Raw genomic sequence first — 20,080 nt, 5'->3', positions numbered from 1 at the left:
CTGCTGTTGCATGTGCGTATGTGTGTTTCTGTCTGTGTGAGACGATCGCCCTACAATTTGTTCAGAAAATCATCTCCAGATTTACAAATCTGTTTTGATTACATTACAAAGGCATTCGTCACTCACAACGCACTATTCTCGTATCAATGGCAACATTTCAAATCAAGGCAAATGAAATACCAAAAAGTGAACACTAATCATCATTCAGTCATTTTGGACAGTTCACGTGAGGGAATTTCTTCCACCAGAGGGAGTCCTCTCGCGAGAAATCAGAGCCACGTTGGCTTTGCAACAAGAAACAACGGAATATAAACTTTATCATGCAGCCACTTAATTACACGGCAAACCCTCCCACTCAGTATGTCCTTGTCCACAGACTAACTGAATTGTGATGTGGAAATGTCGGCGTGCTGCTGCAGTTGAATGTGCACAACAGGGTAGTCTTAAGGAGACAACGCTTTCATCGACTGATTAGTTAATTAATCCGTTTATTTGAATTCCCTAAACGACAGATTTCTATTCAGAGTAATAATATGGGTTTTACTGTATTTTCCAGTTTTTTGTCATATAATAAAAGACAGAACCTAGAGATTGACAACACATGTGTGTTCATTATTTTATTATTTCATTTTTACATGTGATACATATATATTTATGTTATTGTTCTATAGTTGTAGAATGTGGTGTAATGCCTCTTTCTGTCGATGACCAAGTCTGGCGTGTGATAACCATTACAGTGACATAGGAGAGTGCCTGTGGGGCCACGCCAATTATTGTCCGTGTCTGTGTGTGTTAGTGATATTCAATGGACTCCCGGTGAAACGCATCGTCCTGCCCTCTTTTATATCTCCAAGAAAGAGTGGGGAGTCATGAACCGCTGCAAGGTGACGCGTCCTCCGTCAAAAATCGAAACTTCAACCTAAAAGGAGAAAGAAAGGTTTTTTTCTTAAACACTAGCCATTTAACCATTGGACTCCTCGTCGACTATCACTGGGACCATCTTGCGCAGTAGTATACTACGGGCGGAATGAGAGAGTGGTAGCGGCGGACACTTCGGGGAATGTCGGCCGGCCGTCAGTCTCTGACATCGGCCTCTCTCGTCTCAAGACAGCGGCGGCGTAACAGCGGGTTGAGTAGCCATCATTTCTAAAAAAAAAAAAAAAAAAAAAAGAACTACTGTTAGCATAATGCTGTGGCTTCTCTTGTTTCATTTGATCGCTTTTTTCGTGAAACGGTGTACATGTTAACTTTCTGTTCCCAAAAGTCTCCGTTAAACAAAGTTTAAAGCCCCGTTAGCTAGCGTCGGTTGACGGCGACGTCAGTGTACCTAGCGCTTAGCATGCTACGTTAGCCGCTAGCTCCAGTCTTCACTTAATGATTACTGGTGGAGGGGAGGGGGGGGGGTGACACATCACATCACATCACATCATGGGGGTGGGGGGCATGTGACTTCTCATTACCCCCTCAACACGCATACACTTAATGTCCATCGTCATCGTCATTGCACTGGTTTTGTTTGTGCTTTATGCCACATTTCCCTTCCACATGTGTCAACAACAACTAACGTTACTACTACTAGCTAGGCGGCGAGCTAATGTGAGTGATAATGTGAACGCTTGCAGCTAAACGGCTAACTGAGACCCAGTGACAGGCTATACATGACCAGAGCTGTCACTCCTACCGTATACGTAGTCTAGCAACTCAGCCACAGGGATTCAACGACCATGCACTTACCGCCGCATGACATGACATGACATGCAACTGTTGTTATTACCTGTGAATTATGATTTACGCGACTGCGCTTGTCTTCCCTCTCTGTCTCTCTCTTTTCTCTTTCACCTGTGCTCCTTCCAGCAATACTATGTTATACATTATTAATAGTCCCAGTAGCTATTGGGAGGCTAGAGTGCATTTGCTAACCACATGCCTAACAAAAAGGAAGAGAATATAAAATAGATGTACATTCTCTTGTCATGGACTTCATGGTTGTGATGGAGTGGACTGGAGGTTGCTCCACGAAGGCTGTACGTCCACTTCAGGTTTCGTCACGTTTGAACACTGCTTGTTTCATTCTTTAACATATCAATACTTTTTTTTTTTTTTTACTGCATGTACAACTGAAATACACACACGCTGCTGTGTGCCTGTTGAATATGAGATGGCATAGGCTTTGCTTCAATTTGTTGATGGGTAGTCTCAATACAACCTCTGTCAATCAATCGTGTGTGTGTGTGTGTGTGTGTGTGTGTGTGTGTGTGTGTGTGTGTGTGTGTGTGTGTGTGTGTGTGTGTGTGTGTGTGTGTGTGTGTGTGTGTGTGTGTGTGTGTGTGTGTGTGTGTGAGATCCATCCCAGTCAGCTATATATAGCGGCTAACAGAGTTTGCAACTTGATCCAAATTTTCTTTGAGGGCTACAGACTCAAATCAGCTTACATGTAGACCTTTTAGGTTTAATATTGGGAAATATTTTGTTAGACTTGCAACCTATTAATTTGGGAATGCGGTGGGAATAAGTAGAATGCTCAAATATCAATTTTAATAAATTGTGGTTGATGGTAAGTGTGCTCATTGAATGAACTGGAAAAAATGGAGGTGTACCAAGGAAATTGGAGTTGAGTCATTAAACCGACAGTTATTTCCCTAATTTCTAAACAAGCCAAGGCTACAGCCTGCATTTGATTTTGAGAATAGATTTGAATATTGGAACGTACAGTGAAGCGTCAAAATAATGACCATAAGATAAAAAAACTAAAGTCTAAACATGAAATAATTTGGTATTAAACTAATCCTTAATATTGCTGCCTTAATAGTGCACAATATAAATCAGCTGCTCTTCAGGTGGAAACCGTTGGCAATTGCAATTGGCATTATAAATATTTGTATGAATAATTACATTTTCTATTTGTTAAAATTGTTCCTTTGGCTTTATCTGGCCAAACCGCATTTGTATATGTCTTGAGGGTTACATGACCCATGTTCAAATATGTGTTCTTCTCACATTAGATGGTATTTTAAGTAATGTGGGTGGCATAATAGCTAAGTGTTTTGAAGTTCAGGTGGTGTTGGTGACGTCAGTGGTCAGTAAATGTCAATGGAGTGGTTTGCTCAGCCATGACTAATTTAGCAACACCAATGCAAGGTCGTCTTCTTTTCCATCTGCCTGGTAGGATCTCTGGTACTACCAACTAGTGCTGTTTGATGCGAGACCGTGTCACTCACCGCACCTTTGACACAGACGATTAGAAAAACCAGAGTAACCGCTAAAGGAAACTGCATTCAGCCATTTTATTCCCTCAGCTAGCACACTGACACTGCTAGGAGAAGCCCATGAAAACATTGAGATTTTTATTTTTATGAATTTGAATGAGAATTATAAGCAGTGTCTTTACCTGAAAGTCTCTGAATGAGTTGTGACATATGGCGGTCGACTCCGATGCAAGCAGAGCCCCAAGGTGGTGAACAGCTCGGCAAATATGTGTCTTATCTGGCCAGGTGATCTGAGAGCAGAGGGGTGAGTTACAGGGAGCTCCGCGAAGGCGAGCTATGAAAGAATAATGTGATATTGAGATCTTTTCCACCGTCAGGCTGGATGAGACCGTTCAGTGTGTTGCCACAAACTCCCAGCGAGAACAGTAGTTCCTCTTGAACTGTCGGCCTCGCGCTCTTGGCCTCTGCCGTGTTCTCCCGGGAATGAGAAGTTTTTAAAGATGTCACAGGGAGGGGAAATGGAAATTACCTCACAAAATAAAAATTTGTGAGGTGGTTTCTTTGTAAACCAAACAAAATATAAATTCCGAATGAGATTCAACAGCGGTGGTGGGATATCCTCTCGGTACTACACCTATCAATTATCAAATCCTGAACGATAAATACACACCAATCGTTAATTCAGTCCCAACCCAAAAACCCTGTTTTACATGAAAATGTATTATTCTTCTCAGAACTATGAATTCCATTGGACTCCATAGATAAAGAAGTATTCTGATCTCAGTCAGATTATTGAGACACATTGATGTGTATATTCTTCTAGCCACTATTACTATTTCGGACAATATCTTTTGCATCATAATTTGCATGATTTGCTTTGGGGCAAGGATTGGGTTCTAAAGTTCTGCCTGAACTTTGACAGGATGTCGCAGAACTGGCTCACCAGAGATGAGCACAACCACAATAGATAAATTAACATAACCTGAAGTGTTGCATCTTTTTTCCCCAATCAACTCTGATTCAGTTATGCAGATTTGGGTTGGGTTTTTAGCAGAAAAGCTATTTAGCAGTGATAATGTGGGGAGTACTAAGGTTAAAATCAGAAATTACCCTGGCAACATCAAATTGCAAGAGACAAACTGCTTGTTCCTTGCTGCGGATGACTCCAATATCTGAATCAAATGTAGACATAAACCCATTGTTTTCCCCCTTGTAATCGAAGTGACCTAACCTGCTTAACTATTTACCAAAGCATCAAATGCTTTTATCTAACCTGCAAAACTGAAGGCTTAAAGCAGTGCTTGAAACCACCGTTTCAGTAGAGGTGTGGATAAGTCCATCCTAAATGCCATCATACCAAAATACCTTATGCTCCTCACTCCCATCTACGCGAGCGGACGTGTTCCCGCGAGAATTGGCCTTTGAATTTTTCAAAGGCGCTGCAGATAATCAGGCAGTAGAGTCTTAACGTGTGTACCCCTGCATGTTGCCAATCGCCTGGTGTGAACCAACGACCTGACAGCCAGTCAAGACTGATTGTCAAGACCAGTCTTGTTTACTGCCGAAGTCGGCCATGACTTTTCAAGTGGTCAAGTGTGCAGGAGCTATCAGTCCCTCTGCTCCGGTATTGCCTCCCAAATGCGCCTAGAAAGGGCAACTCTTACTGTAACGTACCATTCACATACAGATCCATACACCTTTCCCATATGAACTGCAGTCGTCATAATGGAAGTATTGGTGTATGTGGGGCGCCATTATGTTGGCATTTATGCTCATTTTAAGGCCAAACTTTTATATTTCCCACAATATGTGTTGATTTAGTTACAGTTGGTTTATCCATGCATTTGACCTCCTATGTTCTTTTTTTTTTTTTCTTTTACTTTTTTTGTTAAGCTGTATTACTTAACATTCATCTCTGATCCATATTCATGGTTTCCTATTTTGTTACGGAAATATTCTTCCCAAGATGAGCTCATTCACTAGTGCAAGATTGGTTGTCTAATTTGAATAAATATATTTCTTCAGGGGCCAGAGTCCAATACATAGGTGTGATTTAAAACGGTTCAAGACACTTTGCCTAAGAACGTTGGTGACCGGCTTGGATGATTTGCCTCGTCTTCCCATCTGCTACGGGTAAAGTGTAGTTTACGAGGGCTTGCAGAGTTTGCCTGCGTTAGTTACACTAGTTATCAGTCCTCTTCTGAAGCCGAGATTAATGGTCAGCCATATTACGCACGTTGTGGCACCTTCCAGTCAGCCTGGTTTCAGCAGCGAGGCCCATTCGTTGTCGCGACTGTAGATCCCTGCCCCCAGCGACATGATTGGTCAAAATAAATTTGAGGTGAAAAAGGTTTTGAGCTTGTCTACCATCAGACTTCAGATGTTAATCTAACGTCCGATTTGTGAGACTACTTCAACATTGACTGACATGGGAAACTTTGCTCATTAATGCGACAAGTTATTTTGTCTACCCCAGGCTGTAAGCTGTCATTCCCATAAACGATATGCAATTCATCACAATCCTTAAGACTTTTTCTTTCTCCACCAACAGAAACCGGTTAAACAACATTTTCCCGCCATAAACACATTCCGTCAACTGTCACAACCTTGGAAACAACATTCATCCAACGGCCACACATAAGCAGACCTGATACTTTCCATTTTGTGTGGCACTGAGCCTGGCTGTGTGTGTGTGTGTGTGTGTGTGTGTATGTACGTACGTATGTACGGACAGACCTATATTATCTGGTGGAAGTTTGACTCGGCTCCTTTTTAGTGTTGTTTGGTTATTTAACGCGCCGTCCAGGCTGGTGTTTGCTAAACACAAGTGTGTGCTAGAGAGTACAGGCAGTCGCTTCTCTCGCTGCCAGTCAGGGGTGTGTGAGCGCTGAGCGTTAAACAGAATGCCCTCTGTCCCTCCCGCCTACATAGGTTTTTTGTATTTCTTCCAGCTCTGTGTCGTACGGCCTCCCTTCTGTCTGCAGCTCGGTCTTTTTCGCATTGCTCCAGTTGGCGCACTTCCCAGAATGTGTCGGAAAGGATACGACCCTCGACCTTTGACCCGCTGTACGGAATGAGCCTAGTGCTTCCTCCCGGTCCGCGGTGGGCCCAGTTACTGATGCGACCATGAAACGTAGGCCACACGCCCTTCATTTCTCCCGCGAGCCCACTCTGATTGGTGGATATTGCCTCAACCCGCCTACTTTGATCGCACACGTACACACACACTATATGAGTTTTCTCTCCAACATTCTCGTCGAATGATGAGTTATTGCAAAGAGGGCATGAAATATTGTATGGCGTACATAGTAAAAGACTAGGCCTAACCCATTGTTATACTTCGTACCAAATGTTCACATTATGCTGTCTCTTCAGTTCTCACCAGTTTAAATTGAGATCTTGTTACCAGTTTTGGGTGTTACCAGATGAACTAGGTTTGTTAACAAATAAGGGCCGTACCAGTTCAACCACAATGGATTATCCCAGAGTTCTCTCTAGTTTGTTGAGCAGACCACTTGTTGCAATTTACCAGTTTGGCTTATTAACGGTTTGGCTTATTAACGGTTTCACAAGATAGCTTAGGACTAGTTCATCATCATATTACCTTTGCGTGTTTGCCGCACGTTCATGGGGCCATGTCGTTTATCTGTGTAGACTAAAGCAAGATCTTTATTGAAAGCTTTTGAAGGATGGGTTCGTGAATTGGACATAACGTTGAGAGACAGGAAATGTGTAAATATTGCTTTAGCGTCTGCATTATTCTACTATTCCAGCTTCTCTCGGTATACACAGCATTGCCAAGCCTATATTTACCTAGCTCCATGGCATGTTTTGTTGCCGCAGCAACCTGCCCCCCCTCCCCGCCTCATGCCCCCCCGCCCCTCCAATGAGGTGATTCCTTGGCTGTCACCTGTGGGCTGTCCCACAATGCACAGCAATTTAACCTCGGCTTGTAGTCGTTCAGCACAGGAGCTGCTGGCACGGAGCACCCAGGAAAGGCTGAAGTTATGCAAATCACCTCTGGAAAAACACATCACTGATGGGGCGCGTCTTTTCTTCAAGGAACCAAAACTAGGAGGGCAGCCCCCTGCTGAGAACTCGTCTAATGCTGAACAATGTGAGCATGTAGTGCCTGTGCCGAAGCTGAAGCTGATGGTGTCTGGGGCATTCTGCTCAGCTTAATGCTGTGATTTGTTTTCTGACCCTGTACGGCAGATTTTCTTGTTATCCTTCCTGCCTGATGCATCACCACGACAACAGGCTGCAGGAAAACAAACTGCATGCTGGGAGAGAAGAACAAAGGTGCGAGTGAAAAAGGGAGCGTGTAAAGATTGCCCTGGCGGGGAGTGGGAGAGGTGTGAAGTAGGTTTTATGAGAGCGGACCGGCTGGTTCAACGGTCACGCTGTGAGGAGATACTTTGAAAAGACTCATTAAGGTTTCCTTTCTTACATCTGAGGGGGAGAGAGAGGGCTTGTCTCTCGCTATGCTGCTCAACGCCAGAGAGACACTCTGCAGCCATGCCAGCTATCTCCACTCGCCCTGCTCTGTTTGGATTAGTACAAGAAATAACAAGATGTCCTTCACACAAACTGCACATTCATCACATTTGTTAGCGTTGATGAGACACAAATACGGATAGTGAAACCTTTGCCACACACCGGCGGCACGCTAAAAGCAAATCACGTAAATAACCTTGGATGAATCCCCCTGCTGATGCGTTTCAACCATCTTTTATATTAACGTTGGCCTCTTAAAAGTCAGGTCACTGAGCAATGAGTCCTGTATAGGCATTGATTTACCTCCACACGGTGACGTTTATATATTCAGCCGAAACCTCAATCTGAACAATTGCGCCCTATAGAAACCGTCTGGGTTGGAGTGGCTGCTATTACGTATAAAGGCATGTTTTTCTGTAGACCTGGGGTGTGTTTTCCTCCTTCCCTTGAGAGCATTATTTTCTGTATCAATAAGCATCAGTCCATTTTAGTCATCCTCTTCTGAAAATAATAGCTTTTCATCTCCGAGCTATCAGACTCGCTCCCACTGCTAAGGCCTTAATATTAATAATTAGGTCTGTCTTCCTGGAGACTGTACTATTTATTCATGTTTGTGTTTTAAATATACCACTCGCTATGGAATTCGCAACTTCTTTACGGAATCTTAATTCTCTTCTGTTCTCCACATTTCCCATATCAGAGGAATGTGTGGGTCTGATCATTTATGTATTTCCTTCTTAGCTACTTATTACATTTTATTCTGCTCTGATCCAATCATCATTAACTATGCTAACTATGCCTTTTTTTTCTGTGGGGGTTTTCTCCACCACTTTGACAAGACCCCACATTTTTCTTGTTTCACTGTTCTGCAGATTATATAGTGTTAGTATATTCCTGTTGCTTACAGTGACCAGGCTGTCGAGCGTACTTCTTAACATCTCAAATCATCCTCTGGACTAACCCTGAATTCATGTTAATATTGCAACCAAAAATAAATTCCAATCCTTCCCGCATAATAGTCCTGTCATAGAGTGTCTTTGAATCTTTGGGCACTTGTCCTCTTTGAGCAGACCTTGATTCTTTAGCCCAATGAACAAATCCTTGTGCAACACTATTTTCAGTATTTGGCATATATAGCCAAAGTTAGGTTCTTCTGCCTTGGCCACAGATTTAAAGAAAGTCACACAGACCTCTTATCTCTGTTGGCCTTGACAGCCTTTTACTCCCTGACCTGGCTCGTTCGAAAACTGATCCACCACTGATGGTTAGCCGAAGCATGGCTGATTGCCTCAAACCACTACTGGTCCCTTCACCCGGGAAATTAAACTCCTGTTAGTTTGAATCAACCTTTAACTCGGATGCCTGTTGCTTTTAGGATTGATTCTTTTTCTTACTCTTGCACTTCTCTTGAACCAATTTTTAAGTTCAGGCAGGAGCTCCTCTACAGCTTCCGCATGAGCCAGGTTATGCAGGCTAAGTAAGATCCTATGGCACCGCTGGCTCTTCCAGGGTCTTGGCCATAAAAAAACTGAAGGAGACAGCGTTTTATGTTTTTTATACTCCCTCACAGTCTGCTCCAGGAGACCCTGCTTGCACAGCCGGTTCCCTTCGACACATTTTCTCAGACACATCTTTACAGAAGAGCTTTGGATCTATGAAGATCTGTGATCATCCCCATTCATGTTACTCTTGATCACATTATACCCTGAATGATCCATTCATTTTTGTTCTTGTTACGCCTATTGTATCATTTGTGATCATTTCGGATGTTGGATGTAAGGCACCTTGTTGCAATGATTTGCATTAGTCGCTTGGATGTTTCTCTACGCTTCATGTATAGAAATAGCTCCATGTGCTGTGGTTTAAAGTGCAAAAAAGATGAGAACTGTTCTCTGTGTGTGTGTGTGTGTGTGTGTGTGTGTTTTGTGTTTGTGACATGCTCCCGCAAAACAGGTGATTGGATAACTTGTATGCCAACTGGCTTATTAGACGAAGGAGGATTGTTTTCCTTGCGGTAAACAGTTTGATTTTGAACGTTGGTTCGTCTGCACACGTTCCTTGGATTTTCACTTCTCCCTTTGTAGGGGGACATGGATGTGAGAGAGACCTGAGTGGGTTGTCCATCTCCTGTGTAATTTAACCAGCCTCTCTCCCTGGTTCTCCCTCTGTTGTGGGGACGTGGATGTGATGGAGAGCCCAGCGTTGGTTGTCCATCTTTGGGCGCCGGGCAAAGCCTCTGTCCCAGGTTCTCCCTCCCTCGGTTGGCTCTGGTCTCAGCCTGCCTGCCAGGATGATTCTGTATCAGAGTGTCCTGCAACCCTTTGTATTATTCAAGACACATTCACTCGGCAGCTGTCCCTTAACAGTACGTAATGGATTTCGTTTGGGAAGTTCATTATTCTTTAGTGTGAAATCATTACTTTAATTGAGCATCCTCCGCTGAATGAACCAATTTAAGGGACTGCGGATCCATGAGCAGATGTACCCTACATGGTAAAATACACAAGTCGCCTCAACTGAGCAACGTCGGCCACATCCTCCTTGTGGTGCATGAGGGTACATTTACATTCAGCAGGATCACTGTCACCATCGATCCGACCAGGAAGTCGGTGCCCTGGGTCCTACAAGGACACCACTCCCTCTAGTCCGCCCGCAGCATGGCTGTTTTGAAAACAAACATGCACCCTTAGGACTCGCTGTGGCCCTGCCCCCTGACGCCTGTCCACACCCCCGCCGTCTGCTTTAAGTTTTGCCGTGCGCAGTTTGAGTTCATCAGTCCAGCCGGTGTCACAAAGTCTTGCTGCGTGTGTGTGTGTGTGTGTGTGTGTGTGTGTGTGTGTGTGTGGGGGTGGGGGTGGGTGGGTGGGTGGGCGGGCGGGCGGAGGGAGGCTGAACTGTGGTTGCACGTGTAGGCTGAGCTGTATGTGTGTGCGTGTATAGGCTACGCTGTGTGTGTGTGGGCTTAGCCTTGTGTTTGCATGTTTTTGTGGAGGCTGATGGTACAGACGGTATGTGTGACTGTGAATGCACACGTGTACTGGCTGGTGTGTGTGTGTGTCGTATGCTGAGGTGTGTCCGGTGTCCTCCTCTTTCCTGTCCAGCATGTCTCTATACAGCCCAGCGCTCTGCAGGTCGCTATTAATACCTCCCTACCATCTATAAATACAGTGTACTATGTGACCCACTGGGACAGAATAGCACCGCATTCTCCAAACGGTAGATACACACACACACACACACTGCTGTAATGCTCTCCTATCTGACCTACATGTTACTCGCGATGCCCTTGTCCATCAGAATGTGTTGAATCCTGAAATCCATGCCTTGATCTTTCTTATTTTGTTTCTCGTCTGTGGCTCTAGGGACCCTAAAATGTATTTAACAAATATTTTTTTTAAATGAGTGGGAGGTAATTGGATGAACTGGTAGCACTCTTCAGAACCGTCCGGGCTGATTGAGAACAGGGATGCTTGTTTCCACGGATACTCAGAAACACAAGGGCTCCTTGTGTGTGTGTGTGTGTGTGTGTGTGTGTGTGTGTGTGTGTGTGTGTGTGTGTGTGTGTGTGTGTGTGTGTGTGTGTGTGTGTGTGTGTGTGTGTGTGTGTGTGTGTGTGTGTGTGTGTGTCTTAACAACAGTGTGGATGCGGTAAAGTAAACGCCATGTGCTCTGCATTTCTAAATAATTTAATAATTTCTCGTTTGTAGAGAGCTGTGGGAACAGATGTCAACCAGATTTAACTCTAAAAGACTTCTCCGAAAGCTCCTTGAAAGGGTCAATCATGATGTTGTTGAGGTAAAGCCCATAACTAATATTACAACGAAGAACTGGCTAGTAAAGCTTTCCGTAACATACGGTGTAGTGAAGCCCTGCTCTGTGTGCGTGTCTTTTAATATCTGTATGAACTAGAAAAGTTTGTTTTATTTTCAATTTCGTCTGTGTCTTACACCTTGGAATAAAGTCTTTCCACTGAGAGAATTTTGGACAAAGGCGTGATTGTGCCTCATGCCTCTCTCGTAAGTTGGGAAATGGATTTGCCCTGATAACTTCAGGTTGAATTTTTAGCTCGGAAAAAGGACTGAAAACTGTTGAACTGGCAGTTGCTCATGAGTTAAGCATATCTAGCTACTGGGAGGCTGCTGGTTTAATTCCCTGCCAAAGAAAGGTGTCCCCAAGCAAACGTCTTATGTGTGAGTGTGTTCACACTTTAAGTGGCTAGCAAAGCACTTCAGTACAACTTCTTACTCTTCTGACTTTCTTCTTAAATCAGCCGACAGAATCTGTGACTCACCCTGAAAGAAGCCCACAAAAAGTTACTCTCTTAATTTGAGTAAGTGACATTGTATTCAACTCTCTTCCGCTATCTCGATTAGTAACTTTCTAAACAGCCTCATCTTATTCGTCTTAATACTAAACTGTGAGCTTAAAGGAGTACTACAACCTGGTCCCTGCTATTTTGGGTATGGGGGACTGATGCAGGCAAAATAAATTGAAATTGGTCCAGTATTGTTTAGCGAGAACAACGTAGTTGTAATTCGCAAAAACGGACTGCATTGTAATCCTTTGGGGCAATAGCGCAGCGTCAATGTACGTCCTCTAAAAGTGCTTCCTTTTACCACTGACTCAAATCACATTCTAACATTATGTAAAGGATCCCTACAGAGAAACACAAATTGTCCTTCACCTTTCGTTAGATCCTGTCTGTTTTGTTATTGTGTCCCGCCAAGTTGATAGTAGATTAGTGTAGATCGGTGATATGGATATGAGGCTGTAGTCACACACACTTTTTTTTTGCTATATCTACCAGCTAAATATTCCACATGATGGATGAATGCTCACCATTGAACAGTACTAGTTCTAGAGTGAAATACAAACTAAAAGGATATCATCTTCATCTTACTACCATTTATGCTCCAGACTACGGAGTACGCTCCAAAATACGCCATTTGATTCACTTTAGGTCCATGATTTGTTTGAATGTTGCTGTGATTTTGTGTTCATTGAAGGAGAGAATGGGCAATAAGTTGCATTCACCTGATCGGCTCAGTCCTAATGAACGAGTGAACAGGTATTAAGGACCACAATTCATGCTGGGGATTTTGGATTTGTCATTTGGATGTTTCTTATGTTATTTTAGGCGGGTGTTTATTGCTATTAATTATGAATCATAACACTGCATTGGAGATGGGTACAACAAATTGGGCTGAGCGGGAAGCAAAAACATGGACCGTATTTTACCTTTCTGGAGTGAGATTTGTTCACTATTAAGACGGGGTATACTCTGAGCAGAGCTTGTCATTTCCTACTGATGAAACGGACTGTAGTTGTAGCCACGTTACAGAAAATAATGGATTTCAGAGAGTACCTCAAGGCCAAGTGCATCCTATCTGCAGAACCTCACCAGTGGGTTGCTAGCATCTTTAGCCAGGGAGAAAGACCACAGAAGTTAATGAGAACAAGCATAGCACTGTTCTTCCCAGATGGAGGCAAAGCGGTTTCTGTGATCTGATGCTAAACTCATTAACTGTTTATGACAAACTGATGACTTGGCCTACAGGAAGACATGTAATCAAATAAATCGACAGATAATACAGAAGATAGTCCCCTGTAGAAAACACTTGCGTTCAGTGGAATTGCAATCATAATTTTACTCATTTATTTTAAGTCTACGATGTAAATGTCACTACCATTAAGCAGTAATGGATGATCAGACCAAAATGTCTGTTAGTGCTCGTAGACCTCTCCCAATAATAATAAGTGTCTCTGATGCTTTTCTGTTCAGGATTAAAACCGCAAAGGCTGTTTGTGAAACGCTTTGTCTTTAAGAAGATGGCGGTGTGGTTACTTCATTCTTGGTGAGTCCAGTCCCTGTGTGTTCTCTAATGAACAGCTGTTCATAAACCCATCCGCTATAGGCTAAATTGACCAATACACAGCCCTTACCCGAATAGATCCCTGCATACATACAACCTGGACACGGGTGAGTCGCTAACCACAGATAGCCCTTGACCAATGAAAAAAATATCCTGGCACCCAATAGAACCAATGTACCTCTTGATACACTAACCCATTTCAACACGTCAACTTAAGTTATGATTAGTCGAATGTTTGACTTCGAGAGCGCAGATGACCACTGCCAGTCCTGGTGAACCAGGGCTGTTGGATGCGACGGCTACCATTGGATAAGCCACCATCCAATGCGTCCTCCTCCTATTAATAGGTTCGGCATGCAAACTTGTGGGATCCTAATCCCTCCCTTATGTTGCTTTGTTTTTTGGCATGGTGCTCCAGTAGTTCAGTATTACATCATAGAAAAACACCAGGTCACAGCCCGTAGTGAGAGAACAGCCCGGAGCATTTAAGCCTCTGCCGAAACCAGAAGCACGGACATGTTGGTAGAACATGAGGCCTTGGTGGACGACAGGAGCAGAGATGCAGCCTGAGTCGATTGCGCCCTGCCACAGTATGTTCTTTAGATTTACTTTGAGCTGTTTGGCAAACGCAAGCCAGCATAATTGGTGTACTACCAACAAGCTAAAAAATATTGGCTGCACAACCTAATTTCTAAGAACAATTGCATAATACGCATTTGCGCTTTTTAATGTGTGTTCACAAGTCTGATGAACTTTACTGGGGCAGGATAGAGTATTGATTTGATGTTATTCTCCCAGCCGAAAGGTTCTGAGTTTGAACCCCAATGTCCACAGTCTACGTGTGGGCGTCCCATGGCAAGAAGACTTGGGCCTACCTGAGCTCCGCCTGGCCAGCGGTTGTTTTTTGACAGTCTGAGTGTATAGTCAACCTAAACATGAGTACAATAAGCGTCATCATTCTTCCTATTGGTGGGGTTTCAGTTCATGTTTTTCGGAATTGTGTGATCAAATGCTCGGTTCCTTGTCCATGCCCTAACAGGATTGTCTGCCTTAAAATGAAGGAGTATATTTTGTACTTTAAAGGTTGGGTATGGAATTCGCTTTTTTGGCCATTTTTGCAAAATTACTTGAAATCCTTATCATAACCCACTTACAGCCACTGAGTTAGAAGTACTGACATGAAAATTAAACAAGTCAATCATCTGTGGAACGGGCAGGGCTCGAAAAACTCCAGCCAATGATTTCCAGAGCCACCGAGTTGCATTGGACAGTAAGTACGTCAATCAAACGGCCGTACTGCACTCCCCCTCGCCCCGCGCGCGACCCCTTCGTGCACGTACTCAAACCTCGTGACCCAGAGCAAGCTTCTGTTTGTTGTTATCCTGCGGTAGCTACTGGAGCTAGCTAACTAGCTTATGGCTCGCTCTCGCGCATCTGTGTTCGCTCGTGCATGCTTGCGCGTCCATGTACTTGGAATGGGTGGAGTCAGGGGTCAGCGTTGAAGGAGAGGGGGTAGGACCATTTGAGTTGTGTGTTTTCAAAATCTGCTGGCATTTCGCAAATCCCATACCCAACCTTTAATTATACTTTTATCTTTTCTTTCTTTGCATCATATCAAAAATGAAAAGTAAACATAACACAAAATAAACCAATAGGCATTTAAAGTGCAATAATCATACGTTTGTAAATCCTGCTCCTTTAACCCCGAAAAATGGCTGTGAATGCTATCAACGCCCCCAAGCCTTTACAGACTTCCTTGTATCAATCTGAGTTGGTTGAAAAATGTTGGCTGTAGAGAGAGCGAGTAAGTTAGTAAGTTGACGTTTAGGTTCAGCCCCCACCAACTCGGCACCCCTCAAGCCGTCACATATCGGATGGTGGCGCCATAATGGCTCGACCTGTTTGACGTGCTCAAGCTTGCAAGGTAATGCAAGTCGAGAATGGGCGGTGGTTGATATCGCTTTTGGTGCCATTGCATTTTATCGTTTTACCGGATTTGAATGAGGTGAGGTGATATAACAACTGCTGTCTCTCTCTCTCCGCCTGCCATTCTCCGCCATACCCCAGTTAGTTTAATAAAGTTATTATCTTATAAGTTATTATAACTTATAATCGAACTGACCAGAGATCAGTCGGTGCCGCAATCAATGGTCGTCATTGTAACTGTTCTGTGTAGAAGTATTATAAGTCCCACTAATATAAAGGGTCACTGTTTTTAATGATTATATGTTATTATACGTCATTATATGTCATATCTCCTTGTCATTCCCTTGAGCCGGGCTGTGACATTATGTGACTCCCAAAGTGGGATTATTAGTATTTCAATCTGTCCCGAACTCTGTGTTTTCCAGTATGGTATGTTATTTTCCATCACCCCTGCTTCCTGTGCTAGTCATATATTCATTCAGTTCTTGTCACTTTGAGTGAACAATGTAAATGTGTGAAAAGAACCAGATTAATACATTTCTTTGTTGTAACTCAGTCTTCTCCACCTCGTGTTGCGAGGGGCTGAACGAATGTCTGTTAGAATATGTTAGAATATCTTGTCATTCAATCATATTCTATACTATAGAGTCTATAGTATAGAGTCTATACAAACACAAGGTCTTGTCACTTGCGATGCGGAAATACTAAGCAATGGTAATCAAGTGGTACCTTGAAAAGCGTTTTATAAATTAAATGTATTATTAATTTTTAGTTGTCCTTTGGCCCTGAATGTTTGAAACCTTTTTATTATTGTGGCATCTGTAATATTTAATATTCAGAGTGGAAAAATTTTGCAAAAACATATCGTTGCGAACTTATTCACCCTAGTTAATGTGATTTCTGTCACAAGAATTCCATGTCCCCAAATGACCTAGCATTTGAACACTTTATCTCTCTTTATAAAAGGTTTTCCCCAAAGGACTATCATAAGTTTGGTATCAGACCAGCAGTCTTGTTTTTCAAACGATAACAACAGCTGTAAAGAGGACAACCCTAACTCACCCAGCTCACTATCTTGTGTATATATACAGTATATGCTAATTACATTGAGTTGCAGAGATTGCTGTGGTTGTGTGCAAAACCTCAACATGACTTTGCTCTGCAATGAACAGCTGCAGTCACCTCATGTGAGGCTTTAGTTTAGGTCGAGGGGACATATGTTGGTCTCGTATTCTGGTGTGTTTCGAAGTAACCCACAATATAAACGTGACGTAGAACTGAGGAATGGTATCTAGTCACTCATGAGGTCATGACCACTGATACTCTTACCTTGAAAGTAGAGCTGACCTCATACTGTTGGTTGGGCTGTTCGGACTAGATGCTTGCTTTGTTCAACAGTATGAGTAAATGTGCTAACCAGGAGAGTCAGTTTCCATGTAGTTATAAAGGTTTGTTGAATCAGTGAGTTCGTCCCATCATGTCTCAACCCAGCCTCTATTCCTGGGACTATATGTCTCAACCCAAGCCTCTACTTAGGCTTGGGTAGGTCTTTCTTGTCCAACACTAGCCTCCACTTGTAGGACTATCATGTGCAACACTATACTCTCCTCGTAGGACTATCGTGTCTGACGCCATCTTCTGCTCGTAGGCCTATCATGTCTCAACCCCAGCCTCTAGTCGTAGGACTATCATGTCTCTACCCTAGCCTCTTCTCAAAGTCATATCATTTCCTAATCCTATTCTCGTAGGACTATCATGTCTCAACCCTAGCCTCTAGTCGTAGGACTATCGGGTCCTAACACCCACCTCTTCTCTTACGACTATAAGGTTCCAACCCTGGACTCTGCTTGTAGCTCTCACACAGCCCTACATTGTGAGTAGATTCCACACAAACACACACACACACACACACACACACGCCCTCCTTCCCCCACATTGTTTTGCTGAGATCTAAGTGAACCAGACGGTGTGAGTCCCTCTCCCCACTCGGGTTAATGACTGATTGAGTCCACCGCACGCGAACAAGGCTGGCTCTGTGTTGACCTGAGCCAGCCTTGGTTAATGACTAATAGAACTAAAGGCATTGTCCCCTTTTTGTCTTTACCAGTACTTGTCCAGGTGAGCACACTGGATAAGTTACCCCCTCCGATTTTTCTCTTTCCCTTCTCTCGTTTCTTTTGTTAACAGCTGTCCTGAAAGACGGGTCCGCCCGTTTGCTGTTGTGTGATGTCATAGTTCTGAGTCATCCCCAGAGACATTGCAGCGGTGTTGAAATGTAGTGGAGAGGTTTGCAGGGAATGTGGAATGCGTAGGTTGAGGTTCACAACAGTTGCCCGACACTCAAGGCGCGCGGGGGGGGGGGGGGGGGGCTGGCAAAATGGCTGCTCTGACAGTGATTGGCCAACTTTTGTTTCGTTGGTCCCCCTTCGTACTGGTTTTCACATGGGTGCTTTTGCAAATTGTTCATGTTGTTGTTCACCTGTGCTAAGGTGTGGGGAAACAGTTCATGTCGAGACCTGTTAATATATGCATAATGCTCAACACACATTCACATAAACGCACACACTGTCCCCAGAAGGTGTATCTCCATAGGTCTGAATTATTGAATTACATTTTACACATGTTTTTAATTCAATGAACACACACTTGTGTCGTGTGTGTTCATTGTCAACCACAACAACATACAAGTGTGGTTTCAAAACAAGTTAGAGAAAATTTTTATTAGATAAATGTCCACATTGTTTTACTTTTAGGGAAACTTGTAGTTTGGAATGCTGACATGATGTCTTCAATTCTCATTTCCTTGTTCTAAACTGATTTGTTAAAAGGAACTGGTTTGAGTTTCTGATCTCATTAGACTGTAAGTGGATGAATAAAATGAACGAATAGATGACAGGACAGCAGTCGGAGAATGCCCCTTCCCGGCCTGCTCATCATATCCTCTTTACTGTTAATAATCCTTTCACATCCCTCCGCATTCGCAGTACAGGACAAAATAGCTAAAGACTTTTTTGTTGCCGATACTCCCACCTTTTGAGTTGAGAGCTGCAGTCGAACGATAGAATCCTAGGATTTGAAAAGTGATGACACAAACAATGACAATTAATTCCACAAGCATATTACCACCAACTCAATAACTAACATGCTACTAAAATGGAGGCGGGCATTGCGTTGTGACGTCACGGTGTCCAAGCCGGCCCTATTGATTACTGTGGTTATGGGTCATCAAATATTTGGACCATTTTAGCCCAGCTCTGACGATACCAAACCCACTGTCCCAGTGGAAAAGGTCAAAGTTCAGCGCCAGAAGTCTGGGGTTCACAGGCATAGGCAGGTGTGGGTGTTTTGACGAGCGCAGGCCAGCAGCTGTGGACTTGAACCCTGGGTCCTTTGGCCGGGGGGGGGGGGGGGGGGGGGTGCCTGTTGTGGCGCCACGGTCCCATGGACGGCCCGACACGACGGTAGCTTAGCATCGAAGCGTCTGTGTGCTACAGAATCTGCGCACATTTTGGGAAATGCAGGAGTTAGGCATCGGGTTGCCTGCTCCGAAACGTTCTGGTGTGCGCCGCTGTAATAATGGGAAAAGCCGAGGAAATGTGTTTCAACTTAGAATCTGTGTGACGTGTAGGAAATGATTCCTGTGTGTGTGTGTGTGTGTGTGTGTGTGTGTGTGGAAAGTGAGTGAGGGACTTTACTAAAGTAGGGGCAGGTAGTGTGAGTTTGAGACACACAGTTGTGTGTGTGTGTGTGTGTGTGTGTGTGTGTGTGTGTGTGTGTGTGTGTGTGTGTGTGTGTGTGTGTGTGTGTGTGTGTGTGTGTGTGTGTGTGTGTGTGTGTGTGTGTGTGTCTCTCTCACACTCACACACAGGAATGTGTGGTGGAGTTTTTGCGGTTTGCAAACTGTCGGGGAGGGGGTGGTACCTCGCGCAGCGCGGAGAGTCCCTCCCCCTCACTAAACCTTTCTCAGTCTGCCCCCTTTTCCTTAAAGGGGAGGTTACAGCAGTCATCCAGGGTTTGGGCTCTTAAAGGGGTGGTCACAGCAGTGTTCCAGTGTTTGGGCTCTTAAAGGGACGGTAACATCAGTGCACCAGTGTGTGGCCTGGCCCTGAAAGGGACAGTAACAACATTAACTCAGTGATTATTTGACCAGGCTCTTAAAGGGATAGCCGGATCTCAGTTCCGCTGCTTATCTACACCCTCATTTGGTCATCTAATCGCTGACCTAACCCCCTTTCTATTTCTTTTTTAACTTAAAGATTTGACTCCTCAAAGCCTATTCCACACACGCGCACACGCAGGTCACAGAGATAGTGTTGTCAAGGCAGTGGTTGTGTTGTGTTCCTGTGTTGATGTTGTTGTTGCTGTGTTCCCCAGGTCAGCGTGTGGCCAATGAGGATCCCTGTAGACCAGCATGGCCTGCTCTCAGTTCACCCTCTGGGGGAGATGAGGTGAGTTTTCCAGACTTGTGGTTTTTACCCTGACCCAGACTATATTTTGTATTCTTGTGCCTCTATCACGAGTTTGACTCATTATCTGTGTTATTTTGGATACACTTATTGCCCAAATACTGATTTTATT

General features: G+C 43.9%; 1 protein-coding gene and 1 long non-coding RNA gene across 7 annotated transcripts in view; one reads left to right on the top strand and one right to left on the bottom strand.

Annotated features, from left to right (window-relative positions):
- Positions 1 to 591: 591 nt before the first annotated feature.
- Positions 592 to 2,124, bottom strand: LOC132474642 (uncharacterized). Its single transcript, XR_009529694.1, has 2 exons — positions 1,775 to 2,124; positions 592 to 1,146 (listed from the first exon to the last, which is right to left on the bottom strand). It is a non-coding gene; the product is annotated as an uncharacterized LOC132474642 (long non-coding RNA).
- The window catches only part of bcl9l (bcl9 like), a 31,286-nt gene continuing 11,896 nt past the window's right edge, over positions 691 to 20,080 (top strand). Inside the window, exons 1-3 of one of the 6 annotated variants that reach the window (XM_060075435.1) lie at positions 691 to 1,128; positions 7,422 to 7,508; positions 19,877 to 19,950. The gene's annotated coding sequence lies outside the window, so the exon portion shown is untranslated. Of the gene's footprint in view, positions 1,129 to 2,630; positions 7,324 to 7,421; positions 7,509 to 10,732; positions 10,920 to 13,578; positions 14,167 to 19,876; positions 19,951 to 20,080 lie in introns of those variants that run through there. The other 5 variants (XM_060075437.1, XM_060075439.1, XM_060075434.1 and 2 more) reach the window with 5 other exon arrangements.

Source organism: Gadus macrocephalus, chromosome 16 (assembly GCF_031168955.1).
Source record: "Gadus macrocephalus chromosome 16, ASM3116895v1".
NCBI classification, from domain to species: Eukaryota; Metazoa; Chordata; class Actinopteri; order Gadiformes; family Gadidae; genus Gadus; species Gadus macrocephalus.
This window is presented reverse-complemented; position numbering and strand designations above follow the sequence as displayed.